Genomic DNA, 25,464 nt, shown 5'->3' on the forward strand with positions numbered 1-25,464 from the left:
GGAGTTAACCTCCGGTGTGTGGGGCTGCAGACCCCAGCCAGGGGCCCTGTGAGCCTTGTGCTCTCCTTGCTGTGCTGAGTCTGGGCGGTCAAGCAACCGCTGGAGGAGCCCTGCAGTTGCCCTCCCATTGCCTCTAATAGAGCCCTCACTGATGGAGCGCTTTGCAGTGTGCAACCCACCGGCAACTAAGCTCTCCACAAGAACGCCTCGGGACTAGGTGCAAAGGCAAGGCAGGAGTGGAGCTGAGGCCAGGAAGGCGCCAGTAGCATCTCCCAGTCTCACGCAGCCCGCTCCTTTCAGGACTGGAAGCCTAACGTGCGGCAAGTCTGGGCAAGGCTCGCCCAGAGCAGAGCAGGCTCACGCCAGAAACTCTGGCAGATCGGGCCACTGAGCAGAGCTGGAGCTCTGCCGTAATGGAGGGGCACTCGACTCCGCCAAAGCAGTGATTGCAGCCGCACGCAGCTGGGCTGGCTCCTCTTCTCCCAATGAGGCTCGCTTTCCGCATGCTGTAAACTAGGCTTCCAGGCGGGGCCCCCTGCGCCTCCCACAGGTCTTGGCTGAGGAGCTGCTTCCCTGAGCTGGGGCTGTGGACGGGAGCCCAGAAACGCAGGGGCAGGCCCTAACCACCTGCACACGTCTCTGCTGGGGAGGAGAGCACTAGGGAAATGACGTCTGTCAGTCTCCTTCTGGGCGCTCACCGAGTCAGCCTCCGCGTGTGTGGGGCTGCAGACCCCAGCCAGTGGCCCTGTGACCCTTGTGCTCTCCGTGCTGTGCTGAGTCTCGGCGGTCAAGTAACCATAAGAATAGACTTCCAGTTGCCCTCACTTTGACTCTAATAGAGCCCTCACTGCTGGAGCGCTTGGCAGTGTGCAACCCACCGGCAACTAAGCCCTCCACAAGAACGCCTGGGGACTAGGTGCAAAGGCAAGGCAGGAGTGGAGCTGAGGCCAGGAAGGCGCCAGTAGCATCTCCCAGTCTCGCACAGCCCGCTCCTTTCTGGACTGGAAGCCTAACGCGAGGCAAGTCTGGGCAAGGCTCGCCCAGGGCACAGCAGCCTCACGCCAGCAACTATGAGAGATTGGGCCTTTGAGCAGAGCTGGAGCTCTGCCGTTCTGGAGGGGCACTCGGCTCCGCCAAATTACTGATTGCAGCCGCACGCAGCTGGGCTGCCTTCTCTTGTACTGAGGAGGCTCGCTTCCGGCATGCTATAAACTGGGCTTCCAGGCGGGGGCGCCCGACGCCTCCTACAGGTCTTAGCTGAGGAGCTGCTTCCCTGAGCTGGGGCTTGGAAGGGAGTCCAGACACTCAAGGGCAGGCCCCAACCACCTGCACACGTCTCTGCTGGGGAGGAGAGCACTAGGGAAATGACGTCTGGCAGGCACCTTCTGGGCGCTCCCAGAGTTCCCCTCCGGTGTGTGGGGCTGCAGACCCCAGCCAGGGGCCCTGTGACCCTTGTGCTTTCCGTGCTGTGCAGAGTCTGGGCGGTCAAGGAAACGCAAGAGGCGACTTGCAGTAGCCCTCCCTTTGCCTTTAATAGAGCCCTCACTGCTGGAGCGCTTGGCAGTGTGCAACCCACAGGCAACTAAGCCTTTCACAAGAACGCCTGGGGACTAGGTGCAAAGGCAAGGCAGGAGTGGAGCTGAGGCCAGGAAGGCGCCAGTAGCATCTCCCAGTCTTGCGCAGCCCGCTCCTATCTGGACTGGAAGCCTAACGTGCGGCAAGTCTGGGCAAGGCTCGCCCAGGGCAGAGCAGCCTCACGCCAGCAACTCTGCCAGATCGGGCCTCTGAGCAGAGCTGGAGCTCTGCCGTACTGGAGGTGCACTCGGCTCCGCCAAAGCAGTGAATGCAGCCGCACACAGCAGGGCTGCCTTCTCTTCTCCCGAGGAGGCTCGCTTCCCGCATGCTGTAAACGAGGCTTCCAGGCGGGGCCACCTGCGCCTCCCACATGTTTTGGCTCAGGAGCTGCTTCCCTGAGCTGGGGCTGTGGACGGGAATCCAGACACTCAGGGGCAGGCCCAAACCACCTGCACACGTCTCTGCTGGGGAGGAGAGCACTAGGGAAATGACGTCTGTCAGGCACCTTCTGGGCGCTCACCGAGTCAGCCTCCGCGTGTGTGGGGCTGCAGTCCCCAGCCAGGGGCCCTGTGAGCCTTGTGCTTTTCGTGCTGTGCTGAGTCTGGGCGGTCAAGCAGAACGCAAGAGGCGACTTGCTTAGCCCTCCCTTTGCCTCTAATAGAGCCCTCACTGCTGGAGCGCTTGGCAGTGTGCAACACACCGGCAACTAAGCCCTCCACAAGAACGCATGGGTACTAGGTGCAAAGGCAAGGCAGGAGTGGAGCTGAGGCCAGGAAGGCGCCAGTAGCATCTCCCAGTCTTGCACAGCATGCTCCTTCCTGGACTGGAAGACTAGCCGCGAGGCAAGTCTGGGCAAGGCTCGTCCAGGGCAGAGCAGCCTCACGCCAGCAGCTCTGCCAGATCGGGCCTCTGAGCAGAGCTGGAGCTCTGCCGTACTTTAGGCGCACTCGGCTCCGCCAAAGCAGTGAATTCAGCCGCACGCAGCTGGGCTGCCTTCTCTTCTACCTAGGAGGCTCGCTTCCCACATGCCGTAAACTAGGATTCCAGGCAGGGCCCCCTGCGCCTCCCACAGGTCTTGGCTTAGGAGCTGCTTCCCTGAGCTGGGGCTGTGGACGGGAGCCCAGACACGCAGGGGCAGGCCCCAAGCACCTGCACACGTCTCTGCTGGGGAGGAGAGCACTAGGGAAATGACGTCTGTCAGGCACCTTCTGGGCGCTCACCGAGTCAGTTTCCGCGTGTGTGGGGCTGCAGACCCCAGCCAGGAGCCCTGTGAGCCTTGGGCTCTCCGTGCTGTGCTGAGTCTGGGCGGTCAAGCAACCGCTGGAGGAGCCCTGCAGTTGCCCTCCCATTGCCTCTAATAGAGCCCTCACTGCTGGAGCACTTGGCAGTGTGCAACCCACCGGCAACTAAGCCCTCCACAAGAACGCCTGGGGACTGGGTGCAAAGGCAAGGCAGGAGTGGAGCTGAGGCCAGGAAGGCGCCAGTAGCATCTCCCAGTCTCGCGCAGCCCGCTCCTTCCTGGACTGGAAGCCTATGTGTGAGGCAAGTCTGGGCAAGGCTCGCCCAGGACAGAGCAGCCTAACGCCAGCAACTCTGTCAGATCGGGCCTCTGAGCAGAGCTGGAGCTCTGCCGTACTGGAGGCGCACTCGGCTCCGCCAAAGCAGTGAATGCAGCCGCACACAGCAGGGCTGCCTTCTCTTCTCCGGAGGATGCTCACTTCCCGCATGCTGTAAATTGGGCTTCCAGGCGGGGCCCCCTGCGCCTCACACAGGTCTTGGCTGAGGAGCTGCTTCCCCGAGGTGGGGCTGTGGACGGTAGCCCAGACACGCAGGGGCAGGCCCTAACCACCTGCACACGTCTCTGCTGGGGAGGAGAGCACTAGGGAAATGACGTCTGGCAGGCACCTTCTGGGCGCTCCCAGAGTTCCCCTCCGGTGTGTGGGGCTGCAGACCCCAGCCAGGGGCCCTGTGACCCTTGTGCTTTCCGTGCTGTGCAGAGTCTGGGCGGTCAAGGAAACGCAAGAGGCGACTTGCAGTAGCCCTCCCTTTGCCTTTAATAGAGCCCTCACTGCTGGAGCGCTTGGCAGTGTGCAACCCACAGGCAACTAAGCCTTTCACAAGAACGCCTGGGGACTAGGTGCAAAGGCAAGGCAGGAGTGGAGCTGAGGCCAGGAAGGCGCCAGTAGCATCTCCCAGTCTTGCGCAGCCCGCTCCTATCTGGACTGGAAGCCTAACGTGCGGCAAGTCTGGGCAAGGCTCGCCCAGGGCAGAGCAGCCTCACGCCAGCAACTCTGCCAGATCGGGCCTCTGAGCAGAGCTGGAGCTCTGCCGTACTGGAGGGGCACTCGGCTCCGCCAAAGCAGTGAATGCAGCCGCACACAGCAGGGCTGCCTTCTCTTCTCCCGAGGAGGCTCGCTTTCCGCATGCTGTAAACGAGGCTTCCAGGCGGGGCCACCTGCGCCTCCCACATGTTTTGGCTCAGGAGCTGCTTCCCTGAGCTGGGGCTGTGGACGGGAATCCAGACACTCAGGGGCAGGCCCAAACCACCTGCACACGTCTCTGCTGGGGAGGAGAGCACTAGGGAAATGACGTCTGTCAGGCACCTTCTGGGCGCTCACCGAGTCAGCCTCCGCGTGTGTGGGGCTGCAGTCCCCAGCCAGGGGCCCTGTGAGCCTTGTGCTTTTCGTGCTGTGCTGAGTCTGGGCGGTCAAGCAAAACGCAAGAGGCGACTTGCTTAGCCCTCCCTTTGCCTCTAATAGAGCCCTCACTGCTGGAGTGCTTGGCAGTGTGCAACACACCGGCAACTAAGCCCTCCACAAGAACGCATGGGTACTAGGTGCAAAGGCAAGGCAGGAGTGGAGCTGAGGCCAGGAAGGCGCCAGTAGCATCTCCCAGTCTTGCACAGCATGCTCCTTCCTGGACTGGAAGACTAGCCGCGAGGCAAGTCTGGGCAAGGCTCGTCCAGGGAAGAGCAGCCTCACGCCAGCAGCTCTGCCAGATCGGGCCTCTGAGCAGAGCTGGAGCTCTGCCGTACTTTAGGCGCACTCGGCTCCGCCAAAGCAGTGAATTCAGCCGCACGCAGCTGGGCTGCCTTCTCTTCTACCGAGGAGGCTCGCTTCCCGCATGCCGTAAACTAGGATTCCAGGCGGGGCCCCCTGCGCCTCCCACAGGTGTTGGCTCAGGAGCTGCTTCCCTGAGCTGGGGCTGTGGACGGGAGCCCAGACACGCAGGGGCAGGCCCCAAGCACCTGCACACGTCTCTGCTGGGGAGGAGAGCACTAGGGAAATGACGTCTGTCAGGCACCTTCTGGGCGCTCACCGAGTCAGTTTCCGCGTGTGTGGGGCTGCAGACCCCAGCCAGGAGCCCTGTGAGCCTTGTGCTCTCCGTGCTGTGCTGAGTCTGGGCGGTCAAGCAACCGCTGGAGGAGCCCTGCAGTTGCCCTCCCATTGCCTCTAATAGAGCCCTCACTGCTGGAGCACTTGGCAGTGTGCAACCCACCGGCAACTAAGCCCTCCACAAGAACGCCTGGGGACTGGGTGCAAAGGCAAGGCAGGAGTGGAGCTGAGGCCAGGAAGGCGCCAGTAGCATCTCCCAGTCTCGCGCAGCCCGCTCCTTCCTGGACTGGAAGCCTATGTGTGAGGCAAGTCTGGGCAAGGCTCGCCCAGGACAGAGCAGCCTAACGCCAGCAACTCTGTCAGATCGGGCCTCTGAGCAGAGCTGGAGCTCTGCCGTACTGGAGGCGCACTCGGCTCCGCCAAAGCAGTGAATGCAGCCGCACACAGCAGGGCTGCCTTCTCTTCTCCGGAGGATGCTCGCTTCCCGCATGCTGTAAATTGGGCTTCCAGGCGGGGCCCCCTGCGCCTCACACAGGTCTTGGCTGAGGAGCTGCTTCCCCGAGGTGGGGCTGTGGACGGTAGCCCAGACACGCAGGGGCAGGCCCTAACCACCTGCACACGTCTCTGCTGGGGAGGAGAGCACTAGGGAAATGACGGCTGTCAGGCACCTTCTGGGCGCTCACCGAGTCAGCCTCCGCGTGTGTGGGGCTGCAGACCCCAGCCAGTGGCCCTGTGAACCTTGTGCTCTCCGTGCTGTGCTGAGTCTGGGCGGTCAAGCAACCGCTGGAGGAGCCCTGCAGTTGCCCTCCCATCGCCTCTAATAGAGCCCTCACTGCTGGAGCGCTTCGCAGTGTGCAACCCACGGGCAACTGAGCCCTCCACAAGAACGCCTGGGGACTAGGTGCAAAGGCAAGGCGGGAGTGGAGCTGAGGCCAGGAATGCGCCAGTAGCATCTCCCAGTCTCGCGCAGCCCGCTCCTTTCTGGACTGGAAGCCTAACGCGAGGCAAGTCTGGGCAAGGGTCGCCCAGGGCACAGCAGCCTCACGCCAGCAACTCTGAGAGATCGGGCCTTTGAGCAGAGCTGGAGCTCTGCCGTACTGGAGGGGCACTCGGGTCCGCCAAAGTACTGATTGCAGCCGCACGCAGCTCGGCTGCCTTCTCTTGTACTGAGGAGGCTCGCTTCCGGCATGCTGTAAACTAGGCTTCCCGGCGGGGGCGCCCCGCGCCTCCTACAGGTCTTAGCTGAGGAGCTGCTTCCCTGAGCTGGGGCTGTGGAAGGGAGTCCAGACACTCAAGGGAAGGCCCCAACCACCTGCACACGTCTCTGCTGGGGAGGAGAGCACTAGGGAAATGACGTCTGTCAGGCACCTTCTGGGCGTTTCCGGAGTTCCCCTCCGGTGTGTGGGGCTGCAGACCCCATCAAGGGGCCCTGTGAGCCTTGTACTTTCCGTGCTGTGCTGAGTCTGGGCGGTCAAGCAACCGCTGGAGTAGCCCTGCAGTTGTCCTCCCATTGCCTCTAATAGAGCCCTCACTGCTGGAGCGCTTGGCAGTGTGCATCCCACCGGCAACTAAGCCCTCCACAAGAACGCCTGGGGACTAGGTGCAAAGGCAAGGCAGGAGTGGAGCTGAGGCCAGGAAGGCGCCAGTAGCATCTCCCAGTCTCGCGCAGCCTGCTCCTTCCTGGCCTGGAAACCTAGACGCGAGGCAAGTCTGGGCAAGGCTCGCCCAGGGCAAAGCAGCCTCACGCCAGCAACTCTGCCAGATCGGGCCTCTGAGCGGAGCTGGAGCTCTGCCGTACTGGAGGTGCTCTCGGCTCCGCCCAAGCAGTGATTGCAGCCCCACGCAACTGGGCTGCCTCCTCTTCTGCCAAGGAGGGTCGCTTCCCGCATGCTGTGCACTAGGCTTCCAGGCGGGGGCGCCGCGCGCCTCCTTCAGGTCTTGGTTGAGGAGCTGCTTCCCTGAGCTGGGGATGTGGACGGGAGCCCAGACACGCAGTGGCAGGCCCAAACCACCTGCACATTTCTCTGCTGGTGTGGGGAGCCCTAGGGAAATGACGTCTCTCAGGCACATTCTAGGCGCTCCCTGAGTCAGCCTCCATGTGTGTGGGGATGCAGACCCCAGCCAGGGGCCCTGTGAGCCTTGTGCTCTCCATGCTGTGCTGAGCCTGGGCGGTCAAGCAACCGCTGGAGAAGCCCTGCAGTTGCCCTCCCTTTGCCTCTAATAGAGCCCTCACTGCTGGAGCGCTTGGCAGTGTGCAACCCACCGGCAACTAAGCCCTCCACAAGAACGCCTGGGAACTAGGTGCAAAGGCAAGGCAGGAGTGGAGCTGAGGCCAGGAAGGTGCCAGTAGCATCTCCCAGTCTCGCGCAGCCTGCTCCTTCCTGGACTGGAAGCCTAGCCGCGAGGCAAGTCTGGGCAAGGCTCGCCCAGGGCAGAGCAGCCTCACGCCAGCAACTCTGCACGATCGGGACTCTGAGCAGAGCTGGATCTCTGCCGTAATGGAGGCGCACTCGGCTCTGGCAAAGCAGTGAATGCAGCCGCACACAGCAGGGATGGCTTCTCTTCTCCCGAGGAGGCTCGCTTCCCAAATGCTGTAAACTAGGCTTCCAGGCAGGGCCCCCTGCGTCTCCTACAGGTCTTGTCTCAGGAGCTGCTTCCCTGAGCTGGGGCTGTGGACGGTAGCCCAGACACGCAGGGGCAGGCCCCAACCACGTGCACACGTCTCTGCTGGGGAGGAGAGCACTAGGGAAATGACGTCTGTCAGGCACCTTCTGGGCGCTCCCGGAGTTCGCCTCCGGTGTGTGGGGCTGCAGACCCCAGCCAGGGGCCCTGTGAGCCTTGTGCTCTCCGTGCTGTGCTGAGTCTGGGCGGTCAAGCAAAACGCAAGAGGCGACTTGCAGTAGCCCTCCCTTTGCCTCTAATAGAGCCCTCACTGCTGGAGCGCTTGGCAGTGTGCAACACATTGGCTACTAAGCCCTCCACAAGAACGCCTAGGGACTAGGTGCAAAGGCAAGGCAGGAGTGGAGCTGAGGCCAGGAAGGCGGCAGTAGCATCTCCCAGTCTTGCACAGCATGCTGCTTCCTGGACTGGAAGCCTAGCCGCGAGGCAAGTCTGGGCAAGGCTCGCCCAGGGCAGAGCAGCCTCACGCCAGCAGCTCTGCCAGATCGGGCCTTTGAGCAGAGATGGAGCTCTGCCGAACTGGAGGCGCACTCGGCTCCGCCAAAGCAGTGAATTCAGCCGCAGACAGCAGGGCTGCCTTCTTTTCTCCCGAGGAGGCTCGCTTCCCGCATGCTGTAAACTAGGCTTCCAGGCGGGGCCCCCTGCGCCTCCCACAGGTCTTGGCTCAGGAGCTGCTTTCCTGAGCTGGGGCTGTGAACGGGAGCCCAGACACGCAGGGGCAGGCCCCAAGGACCGGCACACGTCTCTGCTGGGGAGGAGAGCACTAGGGAAATGACGTCTGTCAGGCACCTTCTGGGCGCTCACCGAGTCAGTTTCCGCGTGTGTGGGGCTGCAGACCCCAGCCAGGGGCCCTGTGAGCATTGGGCTCTCCAGGCTGTGCTGAGTCTGGGCGGTCAAGCAACCGCTGGAGGAGCCCGGCAGTTGCCCTCCCATTGCCTCTAATAGAGCCCACACTGCTGGAACGCTTGGCAGTGTGCAACCCACCGGCAACTAAGCCCTCCAAAAGAACGCCTGGGGACTAGGTGCAAAGGCAAGGCAGGAGTGGAGCTGAGGCCAGGAAGGCGCCAGTAGCATCTCTCAGTCTCACGCAGCCCGCTCCTTTCTGGACTGGAAGCCTAACGTGAGGCAAGTCTGGGCAAGGCTCGCCCAGGGCAGAGCAGCCTCACGCCAGCAACTCTGCCAGATCGGGCCTCTGAGCAGAGCTGGAGCTCTGCCGTAATGGAGGGCACTCGGATCCGCCAAAGCAGTGATTGCAGCCGCACGCAGCTGGGCTGCCTCCCCTTCTCCCAAGGAGGCTCGTTTCTCGCATGCTGTAAACTGGGCTTCCAGGCGGGGCCCCCTGCGCCTCCCAAAGGTCTTGGCTCAGGAGCTGCTTCCCTGAGCTGGGACTGAGGACGGGAGCCCAGACACGCAGGGGCAGGCCCCAACCACCTGCACACGTCTCTGCTGGAGAGGAGAGCACTAGAGAAATGACGTCTGTCAGGCACCTTCTGGGCTCTCCCGGAGTTAACCTCCGGTGTGTGGGGCTGCAGACCCCAGCCAGGGGCCCTGTGAGCCTTGTGCTCTCCTTGCTGTGCTGAGTCTGGGCGGTCAAGCAACCGCTGGAGGAGCCCTGCTGTTTCCCTCCCATTGCCTCTAATAGAGCCCTCACTGATGGAGCGCTTGGCAGTGTGCAACCCACCGGCAACTAAGCTCTCCACAAGAACGCCTCGGGACTAGGTGCAAAGGCAAGGCAGGAGTGGAGCTGAGGCCAGGAAGGCGCCAGTAGCATCTCCCAGTCTCACGCAGCCCGCTCCTTTCAGCACTGGAAGCCTAACGTGCGGCAAGTCTGGGCAAGGCTCGCCCAGAGCAGAGCAGGCTCACGCCAGAAACTCTGCCAGATCGGGCCACTGAGCAGAGCTGGAGCTCTGCCGTAATGGAGGGGCACTCGACTCCGCCAAAGCAGTGATTGCAGCCGCACGCAGCTGGGCTGCCTCCCCTTCTCCCAATGAGGCTCGCTTTCCGCATGCTGTAAACTAGGCTTCCAGGCGGGGCCCCCTGCGCCTCCCACAGGTCTTGGCTGAGGAGCTGCTTCCCTGAGCTGGGGCTGTGGACGGGAGCCCAGAAACGCAGGGGCAGGCCCTAACCACCTGCACACGTCTCTGCTGGGGAGGAGAGCACTAGGGAAATGACGTCTGTCAGGCACCTTCTGGGCGCTCACCGAGTCAGCCTCCGCGTGTGTGGGGCTGCAGACCCCAGCCAGGGGCCTTGTGAGCCTTGGGCTCTCCGTGCTGTGCTGAGTCTGGGCGGTCAAGCAACCGCAAGAGGAAACTTGCAGTTGCCCTCCCTTTGCCTCTAATAGAGCCCTCACTGCTGGAGCGCTTGGCAGTGTGCAACACACCGGCAACTAAGACGTCCACAAGAACGCCTGGGGTCTAGGTGCAAAGGCAACGCAGGAGTGGAGCTGAGGCCAGGAAGGCGCCAGTAGCATCTCCCAGTCTCGCGCAGCCCGCTCATTTCTGGACAGGAAGCCTATGCGAGGCAAGTCTGGGCAAGGCTCGCCCAGGGCACAGCAGCCTCACACCAGCAACTCTGCCAGATCGGGCCTTTGAGCAGAGCTGGAGCTCTGCCGTACTGGAAGGGCACTTGGCTCCGCCAAAGCAGTGATTGCAGCCGCACGCAGCTGGGCTGCCTTCTCTTCTACCGAGGAGGCTCGCTTCCCGCATGCTGTGCACCAGGCTTCCAGGCGGGGGCGCCCCGCTCCTCCTACAAGTCTTAGCTGAGGAGCTGCTTCCCTGAGCTGGGGGTGTGGAAGGGAGTCCAGACACTCAAGGGCAGGCCCCAACCACCTGCACACGTCTCTGTTGGGGAGGAGAGCACTAGGGAAATGACGTCTGTCAGGCACCTTCTGGGCGCTCACCGAGTCAGCCTCCGCGTGTGTGGGGCTGCAGACCCCAGGCAGGGGCCCTGTGAGCCTTGTGCTCTCCGTGCTGTGCTGAGTCTGGGCGGTCAAGCAACCGCTGGAGAAGCCCTGCAGTTGCCCTCCCATTGCCGCTAATAGAGCCCACACTGCTGCAGCGCTTGGCAGTGTGCAACCCACCGGCAACTAAGCCCTCCATAAGAAAGCCTGGGGACTAGGTGCAAAGGCAAGGCAGGAGTGGAGCTGAGGCCAGGAAGGCGCCAGTAGCATCTCCCAGTCTCGAGAAGCCCGCTCCTTTCTGGACTGGAAGCCTATCGTGAGGCAAGTCTGGGCAAGGCTCGCCCAGGGCACAGGAGGCTCACGCCAGCAACTATGAGAGATCGGGCCTTTGAGCAGAGCTGGAGCTCTACCGTACTGGAGGGGCACTCGGCTCCGCCAAAGTACTGATTGCATTCGCTCGCAGCTGGGCTGCCTTCTCTTGTACTGAGGAGGCTCGCTTCCAGCATGCTGTAAACTAGGCTTCCCGGCGGGGGCGCCCCGCGCCTCCTACAGGTCTTAGCTGAGGAGCTGCTTCCCTGAGCTGGGGCTGTGGAAGGGAGTCCAGACACTCAAGGGCAGGCACCAACCACCTGCACACGTCTCTGCTGGGGAGGAGAGAAGTAGGAAAATGACATCTGTCTGGCACCTTCTGGGCGCTCCCGGAATTCCCCTCTGGTGTGTGGGGCTGCAGACCCCAGCCAGGGGCCCTGTGAGCCTTGGACTCTCCGTGCTGTGCTGTCTGGGCGGTCAGGCAACCGCTGGAGGAGCCCTGCAGTTGCCCTCCCATTGCCTCTAATAGAGCCCTCACTGCTGGAGCGCGTGGCAGTGTGCAACCCAAAGGCAACTAAGCCCTCCACAAGAACGCCTGGGGACTAGGTGCAAAGGCAAGGCAGGAGTGGAGCTGAGGCCAGGAAGACGCCAGTAGCATCTCCCAGTCTCGCGCAGCCTGCTCCTTCCTGGACTGGAAGCCTAGCCGCGAGGCAAGTCTGGGCAAAGCTCGCCCAGGGCAGAGCAGCCTCACGCCAGCAACTCTGCCAGATAGGGCCTCTGAGCAGAGCTGGAGCTCTGCTGTACTGGAGGGGCACTAGGCTCCGCCAAAGCAGTGATTGCAGCCGCACGCAGCTGGGCTGGCTCCTCTTCTCCCGAGGAGACTCGCTTTCCTGCATGCTGTAAACTAGGCTTCCAGGCGGGGCCCCTGCACCTCCCACAGGTCTTGGCTGAGGAGCTGCTTCCCTGAGGTGGGGCTGTGGACGGAAGCCCAGACACGCAGGGGCAGGCCCCAACCACCTGCACACGTCTCTGCTGGGGAGGAGAGCACTAGGGAAATGACGTCTGTCAGGCACCTTCTGGGCGCTCACCGAGTCAGCCTCCGCGTGTGTGGGGCTGCAGACCCCAGCCAGGGGCCCTGTGAGCCTTGGGCTCTCCGTGCTGTGCTGAGTCTGGGCGGTCAAGCAACCGCAAGAGGAAACTTGCAGTTGCCCTCCCTTTGCCTCTAATAGAGCCCTCACTGCTGGAGGGCTTGGCAGTGTGCAACACACCGTCAACTAAGACGTCCACAAGAACGCCTGGGGACTAGGTGCAAAGGCAACGCAGGAGTGGAGCTGAGGCCAGGAAGGCGCCAGTAGCATCTCCCAGTCTCGCGCAGCCCGCTCATTTCTGGACAGGAAGCCTATGCGAGGCAAGTCTGGGCAAGGCTCGCCCAGGGCACAGCAGCCTCACGCCAGCAACTCTGCCTGATCGGGCCTTTGAGCAGAGCTGGAGCTCTGCCGTACTGGAAGGGCACTTGGCTCCGCCAAAGCAGTGATTGCAGCCGCACGCAGCTGGGCTGCCTTCTCTTCTACCGAGGAGGCTCGCTTCCCGCATGCTGTGCACCAGGCTTTCAGGCGGGGGCGCCCCGCTCCTCCTACAAGTCTTAGCTGAGGAGCTGCTTCCCTGAGCTGGGGGTGTGGAAGGGAGTCCAGACACTAAAGGGCAGGCCCCAACCACCTGCACACGTCTCTGTTGGGGAGGAGAGCACTAGGGAAATGACGTCTGTCAGGCACCTTCTGGGCGCTCACCGAGTCAGCCTCCACGTGTGTGGGGCTGCAGACCCCAGGCAGGGGCCCTGTGAGCCTTGTGCTCTCCGTGCTGTGCTGAGTCTGGGCGGTCAAGCAACCGCTGGAGGAGCCCTGCAGTTGCCCTCCCATTGCCTCTAATAGAGCCCACACTGCTGCAGCGCTTGGCAGTGTGCAACCCACCGGCAACTAAGCCCTCCACAAGAACGCCTGGGGACTAGGTGCAAAGGCAAGGCAGGAGTGGAGCTGAGGCCAGGAAGGCGCCAGTAGCATCTCCCAGTCTCGAGCAGCCCGCTCCTTTCTGGACTGGAAGCCTAACGCGAGGCAAGTCTGGGCAAGGCTCGCCCAGGGCACAGGAGGCTCACGCCAGCAACTATGAGAGATCGGGCCTTTGAGCAGAGCTGGAGCTCTACTGTACTGGAGGGGCACTCGGCTCCGCCAAAGTACTGATTGCATTCGCTCGCAGCTGGGCTGCCTTCTCTTGTACTGAGGAGGCTCGCTTCCGGCATGCTGTAAACTAGGCTTCCCGGCGGGGGCGCCCCGCGCCTCCTACAGGTCTTAGCTGAGGAGCTGCTTCCCTGAGCTGGGGCTGTGGAAGGGAGTCCAGACACTCAAGGGCAGGCACCAACCACCTGCACACGTCTCTGCTGGGGAGGAGAGAAGTAGGAAAATGACGTCTGTCTGGCACCTTCTGGGCGCTCCCGGAATTCCCCTCCGGTGTGTGGGGCTGCAGACCCCAGCCAGGGGCCCTGTGAGCCTTGGGCTCTCCGTGCTGTGCTGTCTGCGCGGTCAGGCAACCGCTGGAGGAGCCCTGCAGTTGCCCTCCCATTGCCTCTAATAGAGCCCTCACTGCTGGAGCGCGTGGCAGTGTGCAACCCAAAGGCAACTAAGCCCTTCACAAGAACGCCTGGGGACTAGGTGCAAAGGCAAGGCAGGAGTGGAGCTGAGGCCAGGAAGACGCCAGTAGCATCTCCCAGTCTCGCGCAGCCTGCTCCTTCCTGGACTGGAAGCCTAGCCGCGAGGCAAGTCTGGGCAAAGCTCGCCCAGGGCAGAGCAGCCTCACGCCAGCAACTCTGCCAGATAGGGCCTCTGAGCAGAGCTGGAGCTCTGCTGTACTGGAGGGGCACTCGGCTCCGCCAAAGCAGTGATTGCAGCCGCACGCAGCTGGGCTGGCTCCTCTTCTCCCGAGGAGACTCGCTTTCCTGCATGCTGTAAACTAGGCTTCCAGGCGGGGCCCCCTGCACCTCCCACAGGTCTTGGCTGAGGAGCTGCTTCCCTGAGGTGGGGCTGTGGACGGAAGCCCAGACACGCAGGGGCAGGCCCCAACCACCTGCACACGTCTCTGCTGGGGAGGAGAGCACTAGGGAAATGACGTCGGTCAGCACCTTCTGGGCGCTCACCGAGTCAGCCTCCGCGTGTGTGGGGCTGCAGACCCCAGCCAGCGGCCCTGTGAGCCTTGTGCTCTCCGTGCTGTGCTGAGTCTGGGCGGTCAAGCAACCTCTGGAGGAGCCCTGCAGTTGCCCTCCCATTGCCTCTAATAGAGCCCTCACTGCTGGAGCGCTTGGCAGTGTGCAACCCACCGGCAACTAAGCCCTCCACAAGAACGCCTGGGGACTAGCTGCAAAGGCAAGGCAGGAGTGGAGCTGAGGCCAGGAAGGCGCCAGGAGCATTTCCCAGTCTCGCGCAGCCCACTCCTTCCTGGACTGGAAGCCTATGTGTGAAGCAAGTCTGGGCAAGGCTCGCCCAGGACAGAGCAGCCTAACGCCAGCAACTCTGTTAGATCGGGCCTCTGAGCAGAGCTGGAGCTCTGCCGTACTGGAGGCACACTCGGCTGCGCCAAAGCAGTGAATGCAGCCACACACAGCAGGGCTGCCTTCTCTTCTCCGGAGGAGGCTCGCTTCCCGCATGCTGTAAACTAGGCTTCCAGGCGGGGCCACTTGCGCCTCCCACAGGTCTTGGCTCAGGAGCTGCTTCCCTGAGCTGGGGCTGTGGACGGGAGATCAGACACGCAGGGGCAGGCCCCAACCACCTGCACACGTCTCTGCCTGTGAGGAGAGCACTAGGGAAATGCCGGCACTCAGGCACATTCTGGGCGCTCCCGGAGTTCACCTCAGGTGTGTGGGGCCGCAGACCCCAGCCAGGGGTCCTGTGAGCCTTGTGCTCTCCGTGTTGTGCTGAGTCTGGGCGGTCAAGCATCCGCTGGAGGAGCCCTGCAGTTGCCCTCCCATTGCCTCTAATAGAGCCCACACTGCTGGAGCGCTTGGCAGTGTGCAACCCACCGGCAACTAAGCCCTCCACAAGAACGCCTGGGGACTAGGTGCAAAGGCAAGGCAGGAGTGGAGCTGAGGCTAGGAAGGCGCCAGTAGCATCTCCCAGTCTCACGCAGCCCGCTCCTTTCGGGACTGGAAGCCTAACGTGCGGCAAGTCTGGGCAAGGCTCGCCCAGGGCATAGCAGCCTCACGCCAGCAACTCTGCCATATCGGGCCTCTGAGCAGAGCTGGAGCTCTGCCGTAATGGAGGGGCACTCGACTCTGCCAAAGCAGTGATTGCAGCCGCACGCAGCTGGCCTGGCTCCCCTTCTCCCAAGGAGGCTCGCTTCCCGCATGCTGTAAACTAGGCCTCCAGGCGGGGCCCCCTGCGCCTCCCACAGGTCTTGGCTCAGGAGCTGCTTCCCTGAGCTGGGGCTTTGGACGGGAGCCCTGAAACGCAGGGGCAGGCCCTAACCACCTGCACACGTCTCTGCTCGGGAGGAGAGCACTAGGAAAATGACGTCTGTCAGGCACCTTCTGGGCGCTCACCGAGTCAGCCTCCGCGTGTGTGGGGCTGCAGACCCCAGCCAGTGGCCCTGTGATCCTTGTGCTCTCCCTGCTGTGCTGAGTTCGGCGTTCAAGCAACCGTAAGAATTGACTTCCAGTTGCCCTCCCATTGGCTCTAATAGAGCCGTCACTGCTGGAGCGCTTGGCAGTGTGCAACCCACCGGCAACTAAGCCTTTCACAAGAACGCCTGGGGACTAGGTGCAAAGGCAAGGCAGAAGTGGAGCTGAGGCCAGGATGGCGCCAGTAGCATCTCCCAGTCTCGCGCAGCCTGCTCCTTCCTGGACTGGAAGCCTAGCCGCGAGGCAAGTCTGGGCAAAGCTCGCCCAGGGCAGAGCAGCCTCACGCCAGCAACTCTGCCAGATAGGGCCTCTGAGCAGAGCTGGAGCTCTGCTGTACTGGAGGGGCACTAGGCTCCGCCAAAGCAGTGATTGCAGCCGCACGCAGCTGGGCTGGCTCCTCTTCTCCCGAGGAGACTCGCTTTCCTGCATGCTGTAAACTAGGCTTCCAGGCGGGGCCCCTGCACCTCCCACAGGTCTTGGCTGAGGAGCTGCTTCCCTGAGGTGGGGCTGTGGACGGAAGCCCAGACACGCAGGGGCAGGCCCCAACCACCTGCACACGTCTCTGCTGGGGAGGAGAGCACTAGGGAAATGACGTCTGTCAGGCACCTTCTGGGCGCTCACCGAGTCAGCCTCCGCGTGTGTGGGGCTGCAGACCCCAGCCAGGGGCCCTGTGAGCCTTGGGCTCTCCGTGCTGTGCTGAGTCTGGGCGGTCAAGCAACCGCAAGAGGAAACTTGCAGTTGCCCTCCCTTTGCCTCTAATAGAGCCCTCACTGCTGGAGCGCTTGGCAGTGTGCAACACACCGTCAACTAAGACGTCCACAAGAACGCCTGGGGACTAGGTGCAAAGGCAACGCAGGAGTGGAGCTGAGGCCAGGAAGGCGCCAGTAGCATCTCCCAGTCTCGCGCAGCCCGCTCATTTCTGGACAGGAAGCCTATGCGAGGCAAGTCTGGGCAAGGCTCGCCCAGGGCACAGCAGCCTCACGCCAGCAACTATGCCTGATCGGGCCTTTGAGCAGAGCTGGAGCTCTGCCGTACTGGAAGGGCACTTGGCTCCGCCAAAGCAGTGATTGCAGCCGCACGCAGCTGGGCTGCCTTCTCTTCTACCGAGGAGGCTCGCTTCCCGCATGCTGTGCACCAGGCTTTCAGGCGGGGGCGCCCCGCTCCTCCTACAAGTCTTAGCTGAGGAGCTGCTTCCCTGAGCTGGGGGTGTGGAAGGGAGTCCAGACACTCAAGGGCAGGCCCCAACCACCTGCACACGTCTCTGTTGGGGAGGAGAGCACTAGGGAAATGACGTCTGTCAGGCACCTTCTGGGCGCTCACCGAGTCAGCCTCCACGTGTGTGGGGCTGCAGACCCCAGGCAGGGGCCCTGTGAGCCTTGTGCTCTCCGTGCTGTGCTGAGTCTGGGCGGTCAAGCAACCGCTGGAGGAGCCCTGCAGTTGCCCTCCCATTGCCGCTAATAGAGCCCACACTGCTGCAGCGCTTGGCAGTGTGCAACCCACCGGCAACTAAGCCCTCCACAAGAACGCCTGGGGACTAGCTGCAAAGGCAAGGCAGGAGTGGAGCTGAGGCCAGGAAGGCGCCAGTAGCATCTCCCAGTCTCGAGCAGCCCGCTCCTTTCTGGACTGGAAGCCTAACGCGAGGCAAGTCTGGGCAAGGCTCGCCCAGGGCACAGGAGGCTCACGCCAGCAACTATGAGAGATCGGGCCTTTGAGCAGAGCTGGAGCTCTACTGTACTGGAGGGGCACTCGGCTCCGCCAAAGTACTGATTGCATTCGCTCGCAGCTGGGCTGCCTTCTCTTGTACTGAGGAGGCTCGCTTCCGGCATGCTGTAAACTAGGCTTCCCGGCGGGGGCGCCCCGCGCCTCCTACAGGTCTTAGCTGAGGAGCTGCTTCCCTGAGCTGGGGCTGTGGAAGGGAGTCCAGACACTCAAGGGCAGGCACCAACCACCTGCACACGTCTCTGCTGGGGAGGAGAGCACTAGGAAAATGACGTCTGTCTGGCACCTTCTGGGCGCTCCCGGAATTCCCCTCCGGTGTGTGGGGCTGCAGACCCCAGCCAGGGGCCCTGTGAGCCTTGGGCTCTCCGTGCTGTGCTGTCTGGGCGGTCAGGCAACCGCTGGAGGAGCACTGCAGTTGCCCTCCCATTGCCTCTAATAGAGCCCTCACTGCTGGAGCGCGTGGCAGTGTGCAACCCAAAGGTAACTAAGCCCTCCACAAGAACGCCTGGGGACTAGGTGCAAAGGCAAGGCAGGAGTGGAGCTGAGGCCAGGAAGACGCCAGTAGCATCTCCCAGTCTCGCGCAGCCTGCTCCTTCCTGGACTGGAAGCCTAGCCGCGAGGCAAGTCTGGGCAAAGCTCGCCCAGGGCAGAGCAGCCTCACGCCAGCAACTCTGCCAGATAGGGCCTCTGAGCAGAGCTGGAGCTCTGCTGTACTGGAGGGGCACTCGGCTCCGCCAAAGCAGTGATTGCAGCCGCACGCAGCTGGGCTGGCTCCTCTTCTCCCGAGGAGACTCGCTTTCCTGCATGCTGTAAACTAGGCTTCCAGGCGGGGCCCCTTGCACCTCCCACAGGTCTTGGCTGAGGAGCTGCTTCCCTGAGGTGGGGCTGTGGACGGAAGCCCAGACACGCAGGGGCAGGCCCCAACCACCTGCACACGTCTCTGCTGGGGAGGAGAGCACTAGGGAAATGACGTCTGTCAGGCACCTTCTGGGCGCTCACCGAGTCAGCCTCCGCGTGTGTGGGGCTGCAGACCCCAGCCAGGGGCCCTGTGAGCCTTGGGCTCTCCGTGCTGTGCTGAGTCTGGGCGGTCAAGCAACCGCAAGAGGAAACTTGCAGTTGCCCTCCCTTTGCCTCTAATAGAGCCCTCACTGCTGGAGCGCTTGGCAGTGTGCAACACACCGGCAACTAAGACGTCCACAAGAACGCCTGGGGACTAGGTGCAAAGGCAACGCAGGAGTGGAGCTGAGGCCAGGAAGGCGCCAGTAGCATCTCCCAGTCTCGCGCAGCCCGCTCATTTCTGGACAGGAAGCCTATGCGAGGCAAGTCTGGGCAAGGCTCGCCCAGGGCACAGCAGCCTCACGCCAGCAACTCTGCCAGATCGTGCCTTTGAGCAGAGCTGGAGCTCTGCCGTACTGGAAGGGCACTTGGCTCCGCCAAAGCAGTGATTGCAGCCGCACGCAGCTGGGCTGCCTTCTCTTCTACCGAGGAGGCTCGCTTCCCGCATGCTGTGCACCAGGCTTCCAGGCGGGGGCGCCCCGCTCCTCCTACAAGTCTTAGCTGAGGAGCTGCTTCCCTGAGCTGGGGGTGTGGAAGGGAGTCCAGACACTCAAGGGCAGGCCCCAACCACCTGCACACGTCTCTGTTGGGGAGGAGAGCACTAGGGAAATGACGTCTGTCAGGCACCTTCTGGGCGCTCACCGAGTCAGCCTCCGCGTGTGTGGGGCTGCAGACCCCAGGCAGGGGCCCTGTGAGCCTTGTGCTCTCCGTGCTGTGCTGAGTCTGGGCGGTCAAGCAACCGCTGGAGGAGCCCTGCAGTTGCCCTCCCATTGCCGCTAATAGAGCCCACACTGCTGCAGCGCTTGGCAGTGTGCAACCCACCGGCAACTAAGCCCTCCACAAGAACGCCTGGGGACTAGGTGCAAAGGCAAGGCAGGAGTGGAGCTGAGGCCAGGAAGGCGCCAGTAGCATCTCCCAGTCTCACGCAGCCAGCTCCTTTCTGGACTGGAAGCCTAACGTGTGGCAAGTCTGGGCAATTCTCGCCCAGGGCAGAGCAGCCTCACGCCAGCAACTCTGCCAGATCGGGCCTCTGAGCAGAGCTGGAGCTCTGCCGTAATGGAGGGGCACTCGGATCCGCCAAAGCAGTGATTGCAGCCACACGCAGCTGGGCTGCCTCCCCTTCTCCCAAGGAGGCTCGCTTCCCGCATGCTGTAAACTGGGCTTCCAGGCGGGGCCCTCTGCGCCTCCCACAGGTCTTGGCTCAGGAGCTGCTTCCCTGAGGTGGGGCTGTGGACGGTAGCCCAGACACGCAGGGGCAGGCCCCAACCACCTGCACATGTCTCTGCTGGGGAGGAGAGCACTACGGAATTGACGTCTGTCAGGCACCTTCTGGGCGCTCAAGGAGTCAGCCTCCGCGTGTGTGGGGCTGCAGACCCCAGCCAGGGGCCCTGTGAGCCTTGTGCTTTCTGTGCTGTGCTGCGTCTGGGCGGTCAAGCAAACGCAAGAGGCGACTTGCAGTAGCCCTCCCTTTGCCTCTGATAGAGCCCTCACTGCTGGAGCGCTTGGCAGTGTGCAACCCACCGGCAACTAAGCTCTCCACAAGAACGCCTGGGGACTAGGTGCAAAGGCAAGGCAGGAGTGGAGCTGAGGCCAGGAAGGCGCCAGTAGCATCTCCCAGTCTCGAGCAGCCCGCTCCTTTCTGGACTGGAAGCCTATCGCGAGGCAAGTCTGGGCAAGGCTCGCCCAGGGCACAGGAGGCTCACGCCAGCAACTATGAGAGATCGGGCCTTTGAGCAGAGCTGGAGCTCTACCGTACTGGAGGGGCACTCGGCTCCGCCAAAGTACTGATTGCATTCGCTCGCAGTTGGGCTGCCTTCTCTTGTACTGAGGAGGCTCGCTTCCGGCATGCTGTAAACTAGGCTTCCCGGCGGGGGCGCCCCGCGCCTCCTACAGGTCTTAGCTGAGGAGCTGCTTCCCTGAGCTGGGGCTGTGGAAGGGAGTCCAGACACTCAAGGGCAGGCACCAACCACCTGCACACGTCTCTGCTGGGGAGGAGAGCAGTAGGAAAATGACGTCTGTCTGGCACCTTCTGGGCGCTCCCGGAATTCCCCTCCGGTGTGTGGGGCTGCAGACCCCAGCCAGGGGCCCTGTGAGCCTTGGGCTCTCCGTGCTGTGCTGTCTGGGCGGTCAGGCAACCGCTGGAGGAGCCCTGCAGTTGCCCTCCCATTGCCTCTAATTGAGCCCTCACTGCTGGAGCGCGTGGCAGTGTGCAACCCAAAGGCAACTAAGCCCTCCACAAGAACGCCTGGGGACTAGGTGCAAAGGCAAGGCAGGAGTGGAGTTGAGGCCAGGAAGACGCCAGTAGCATCTCCCAGTCTCGCGCAGCCTGCTCCTTCCTGGACTGGAAGCCTAGCCGCGAGGCAAGTCTGGGCAAAGCTCGCCCAGGGCAGAGCAGCCTCACGCCAGCAACTCTGCCAGATAGGGCCTCTGAGCAGAGCTGGAGCTCTGCTGTACTGGAGGGGCACTCGGCTCCGCCAAAGCAGTGATTGCAGCCGCACGCAGCTGGGCTGGCTCCTCTTCTCCCGAGGAGACTCGCTTTCCTGCATGCTGGAAACTAGGCTTTCAGGCGGGGCCCCCTGCACCTCCCACAGGTCTTGGCTGAGGAGCTGCTTCCCTGAGGTGGGGCTGTGGACGGAAGCCCAGACACGCAGGGGCAGGCCCCAACCACCTGCACACGTCTCTGCTGGGGAGGAGAGCACTAGGGAAATGACGTCTGTCAGGCACCTTCTGGGCGCTCACCGAGTCAGCCTCCGCGTGTGTGGGGCTGCAGACCCCAGCAAGGGGCCCTGTGAGCCTTGGGCTCTCCGTGCTGTGCTGAGTCTGGGCGGTCAAGCAACCTCTGGAGGAGCCCTGCAGTTGCCCTCCCATTGCCTCTAATAGAGCCCTCACTGCTGGAGCGCTTGGCAGTGTGCCACCCACCGGCAACTAAGCGCTCCACAAGAACGCCTGGGGACTAGGTGCAAAGGCAAGGCAGGAGTGGAGCTGAGGCCAGGAAGGCGCCAGTAGCATCTCCCAGTCTCGCGCAGCCTGCTCCTTTCTGGACTGGAAGCCTATGTGCGAGGCAAGTCTGGGCAAGGCTCCCCCAGGGGAGAGCAGCCTCACGCCAGCAACTCTGCCAAATCGGGGCTCTGAGCAGTGCTGGAGCTCTGCCGTACTGGAAGCGCACTCGGCTCCGCCCATGCAGTGAATGCAGCCGCACGCAGCCGGCTTGCCTTCTCTTCTCCTGAGGAGGCTCGCTTCCCGCAATCTGTTAACTAGGCTTCCAGGCGGGGCCCGCTGCGCCTCCCACAGGTCTTGGCTCAGGAACTCCTTCCCTGAGCTGGTGCTGTGGACGGGAGCCCAGACACGCAGGGGCAGGCCCCAACCACCTGCACACGTCTCTGCTGGGGAGGAGAGCACTAGGGAAATGACGTCTTTCAGGCACCTTCTGGGCGCTCCCGGAGTTCGCCTCCGGTGTGTGGGGCTGCAGACCCCAGCCAGGGGCCCTGTGAGCCTTGTGCTCTCCGTGCTGTGCTGCGTCTGGGCGGTCAAGCAATCGTAAGAGGCGACTTGCAGTAGCCCTCCCTTTGCCTCTGATAGAGCCCTCACTGCTGGAGCGCTTGGCAGTGTGCAACCCACCGGCAACTAAGCCCTCCACAAGAACGCCTGGGGACTAGGTGCAAAGGCAAGGCAGGAGTGGAGCTGAGGCCAGGAAGGCGCCAGTAGCATCTCCCAGTCTCGCGCAGACCGCTCCTTTCTGGACTGGAAGCCTAACGCGAGGCAAGTCTGGGCAAGGCTCGCCCAGGGCACAGGAGGCTCACGCCAGCAACTATGAGAGATCGGGCCTTTGAGCAGAGCTGGAGCTCTGCCGTAAGGGAGGGGCACTCGGCTCCGCCAAAGTACTGATTGCAGCCGCACTCAGCTCGGCTGCCTTCTCTTGTATTGAGGAGGCTCGCTTCCGGCATGCTGTAAACTAGGCTTCCCGGCGGGGGCGCCCCGCGCCTCCTACAGGTCTTAGCTGAGGAGCTGCTTCCCTGAGCTGGGTCTGTGGAAGGGAGTCCAGACACTCAAGGGCAAGCACCAACCACCTGCACACGTCTCTGCTGTGGAGGAGAGCACTAGGAAAATGACGTCTGTCTGGCACCTTCTGGGCGCTCCCGGAATTCCCCTCCGGTGTGTGGGGCTGCAGACCCCAGCCAGGGGCCCTGTGAGCCTTGGGCTCTCCGTGCTGTGCTGTCTGGGCGGTAAGGCAACCGCTGGAGGAGCCCTGCAGTTGCCCTCCCATTGCCTCTAATAGAGACCTCACTGCTGGAACGCGTGTCAGTGTGCAACCCACCGGCAACTAAGCCCACCACAAGAACGCCTGGGGACTAGGTGCAAAGGCAAGGCAGGAGTGGAGCTGAGGCCAGGAAGGCGCCAGTAGCATCTCCCAGTCTCGCGCAGCCTGCTCCTTCCTGGACTGGAAGCCTAGCCACGAGGCAAGTCTGGGCAAGGCTTGCCCAGGGCAGAGCAGCCTCACGCCAGCAACTCTGCCAGATCGGGCCTCTGAGCAGAGCTGGAACACTGCCGTACTGGAGGGGCACTCGGCTCCGCTAAAGTATTGATTGCAGCCGCACGCAGCTGGGCTGGCTCCTCTTCTCCTGAGGAGTCTCGCGTCCCGCATGCTGTACACTAGGCTTCCAGGCGGGGCCCCCTGCGCCTCCCACAGGTCTTGGCTCAGGAGCTGCTTCCCTGAGCTGGGGCTGTGGACAGGAGCCCAGACACGCAGGGGCAGGCCCCAACCACCTGCACACGTCTCTGCTGGGGAGGAGAGTACTAGGGAAATGACGTCTGTCAGGCACCTTCTGCGCGCTCACCGACTCGGCCTCCGCGTGTGTGGGGCTGCAGACCCCAGCCAGGGGCCTTGTGAGCCTTGTGCTCTCCGTGCTGTGCTGAGTCTGGGCGGTCAAGCAGCCGCTGGAGGAGCCCTGCAGTTGTCCTCCCATTGCCTCTAATAGAGCCCTCACTGCTGGAGCGCTTGGCAGTGTGCAACCCACCGGCAACTAAGCCCTCCACAGGAACGCCTGGGAACTAGGTGCAAAGGCAAGTCAGGAGTGGAACTGAGGCCAGGAAGGCGCCAGCAGCATCTCCCAGTCTTGCGCAGCCCGCTACTTCCTGGACTGGAAGCCTATGTGCGAGGCAAGTCTGGGCAAGGCTCGCCCAGGACAGAGCAGCATAACGCAAGCAACTCTGCCAAATCCGGACTCTGAGCAGAGCTGGAGCTCTGCCGTACTGGAGGTGCACTCGGCTCCGCCAAAGCAGTGAATGCAGCCGCACACAGCAGCGCTGCCTTCTCTTCTCCCGAGGAGGCTGGCTTCCCGCATGCTGTAAACTAGGCTTCTAGGATGGGCCCCCTGCGCCTCCCACAGGTCTTGGCTCAGGAGCTGCTTCCCTGAGCTGGGGCTGTGGACTGGAGCCCAGACACGCAGGGGCAGGCCCCAACCACCTACACATGTCTCTGCTGGGGAGGAGAGCACTAGGGAAATGACGTCTGTCAGGCACCTTCTGGGCACTCACCGAGTCAGTTTCCGCGTTGTGGGGCTGCAGACCCCAGCCAGGGGCCCTGTGAACCTTGTGCTCTCCGTGCTGTGCTGAGTCTGGGCGGTTAAGCAACCGCTGGAGGAGCCCTGCAGTTGCCCTCCCATTGCCTCTAATAGAGCCCTCACTGCTGGAGCGCTTGGCAGTGTGCAACCCACCGGCAACTAAGCCCTCCACAAGAACGCCTGGGGACTAGGTGCAAAGGCAAGGCAGGAGTGGAGCTGAGGCCAGGAAGGCGCCAGGAGCATCTCCCAGTCTCGCGCAGCCCGCTCCTTCCTGGACTGGAAGCCTATGTTTGAAGCAAGTCTGGGAAAGGCTCGCCCAGGACAGAGCAGCCTAACGCCAGCAACTCTGTCAGATCGGGCCTCTGAGCAGAGCTGGAGCTCTGCCGTACTGGAGGCACACTCGGCTGCGCCAAAGCAGTGAATGCAGCCGCACACAGCAGGGCTGCCTTCTCTTCTCCGGAGGAGGCTCGCTTCCCGCATGCTGTAAACTAGGCTTCCAGGCGGGGCCACCTGCGCCTCCCACAGGTCTTGGCTCAGGAGCTGCTTCCCTGAGCTGGGGCTGTGGACGGGAGATCAGACACGCAGGGGCAGGCCCCAACCACCTGCATACGTCTCTGCCTGGGAGGAGAGCACTAGGGAAATGCCGGCATTCAGGCACCTTCTGGGCGCTCCCGGAGTTCACCTCAGGTGTTTGGGGCTGCAGACCACAGCCAGGGGTCCTGTGAGCCTTGTGCTCTCCGTGCTGTGCTGAGTCTGGGCGGTCAAGCAACCGCTGGAGGAGCCCTGCAGTTGCCCTCCCATTGCCTCTAATAGAGCCCACACTGCTGGAGCGCTTGGCAGTGTGCAACCCACCGACAACTAAGCCCTCCACAAGAACACCTAGGGACTAGGTGCAAAGGCAAGGCAGGAGTGGAGCTGAGGCCAGGAAGGCGCCAGTAGCATCTCCCAGTCTCACGCAGCCCGCTCCTTTCGGGACTGGAAGCCTAACGTGCGGCAAGTCTGGGCAAGGCTCGCCCAGGGCAGAGCAGCCTCACGCCAGCAACTCTGCCATATCAGGCCTCTGAGCAGAGCTGGTGCTCTGCCGTACTGGAGGTGCACTCGGCTCCGCCAAAGCAGTGATTGTAGCCGCAAACAGCAGGGCTGCCTTCTCTTCTCTCGAGTAGGCTCGCTTCCCGCATGCTGTGCACTAGGCTTCCAGGCGGGGGCGCCCCGCGCCTCTTACAGGTCTTGGCTGAGGAGCTGCTTCCCTGAGCTGGGGCTGTGGACGGGAGCCCAGACACGCAGGGGCAAGCCACAACCACCTGCACACGTCTCTGCTGGGGAGGAGAGCACTAGGGAAATGACGTCTGTCAGGCACCTTCTGGGCACTCACCGAGTCAGCCTCCGCGTGTGTGGGGCTGCAGACCCCAGCCAGGGGCCCTGTGAGGCTTGTGCTCTCCATGCTGTGCTGAGTCTGGGCGGTCAAGCAACAGCTGGAGGAGCCCTGCAGTTGCCATCTAATTGCCTCTAATAGAGCCCTCACTGCTGGAGCGCTTTGAAGTGTGCAACCCTCTGGCAACTAAGCCCTCCAGAAGAACGCATGGGGACTAGATGCAAAGGCAAGGCAGGAGTGGAACTGAGGCCAGGAAGGCGCCAGTAGCATCTCCCAGTCTCGCGCATCCTGCTCCTTCC

This window comes from Capricornis sumatraensis, unplaced genomic scaffold (genome assembly GCF_032405125.1).
Source record: "Capricornis sumatraensis isolate serow.1 unplaced genomic scaffold, serow.2 scaffold10, whole genome shotgun sequence".
Lineage (NCBI taxonomy): Eukaryota > Metazoa > Chordata > Mammalia > Artiodactyla > Bovidae > Capricornis > Capricornis sumatraensis.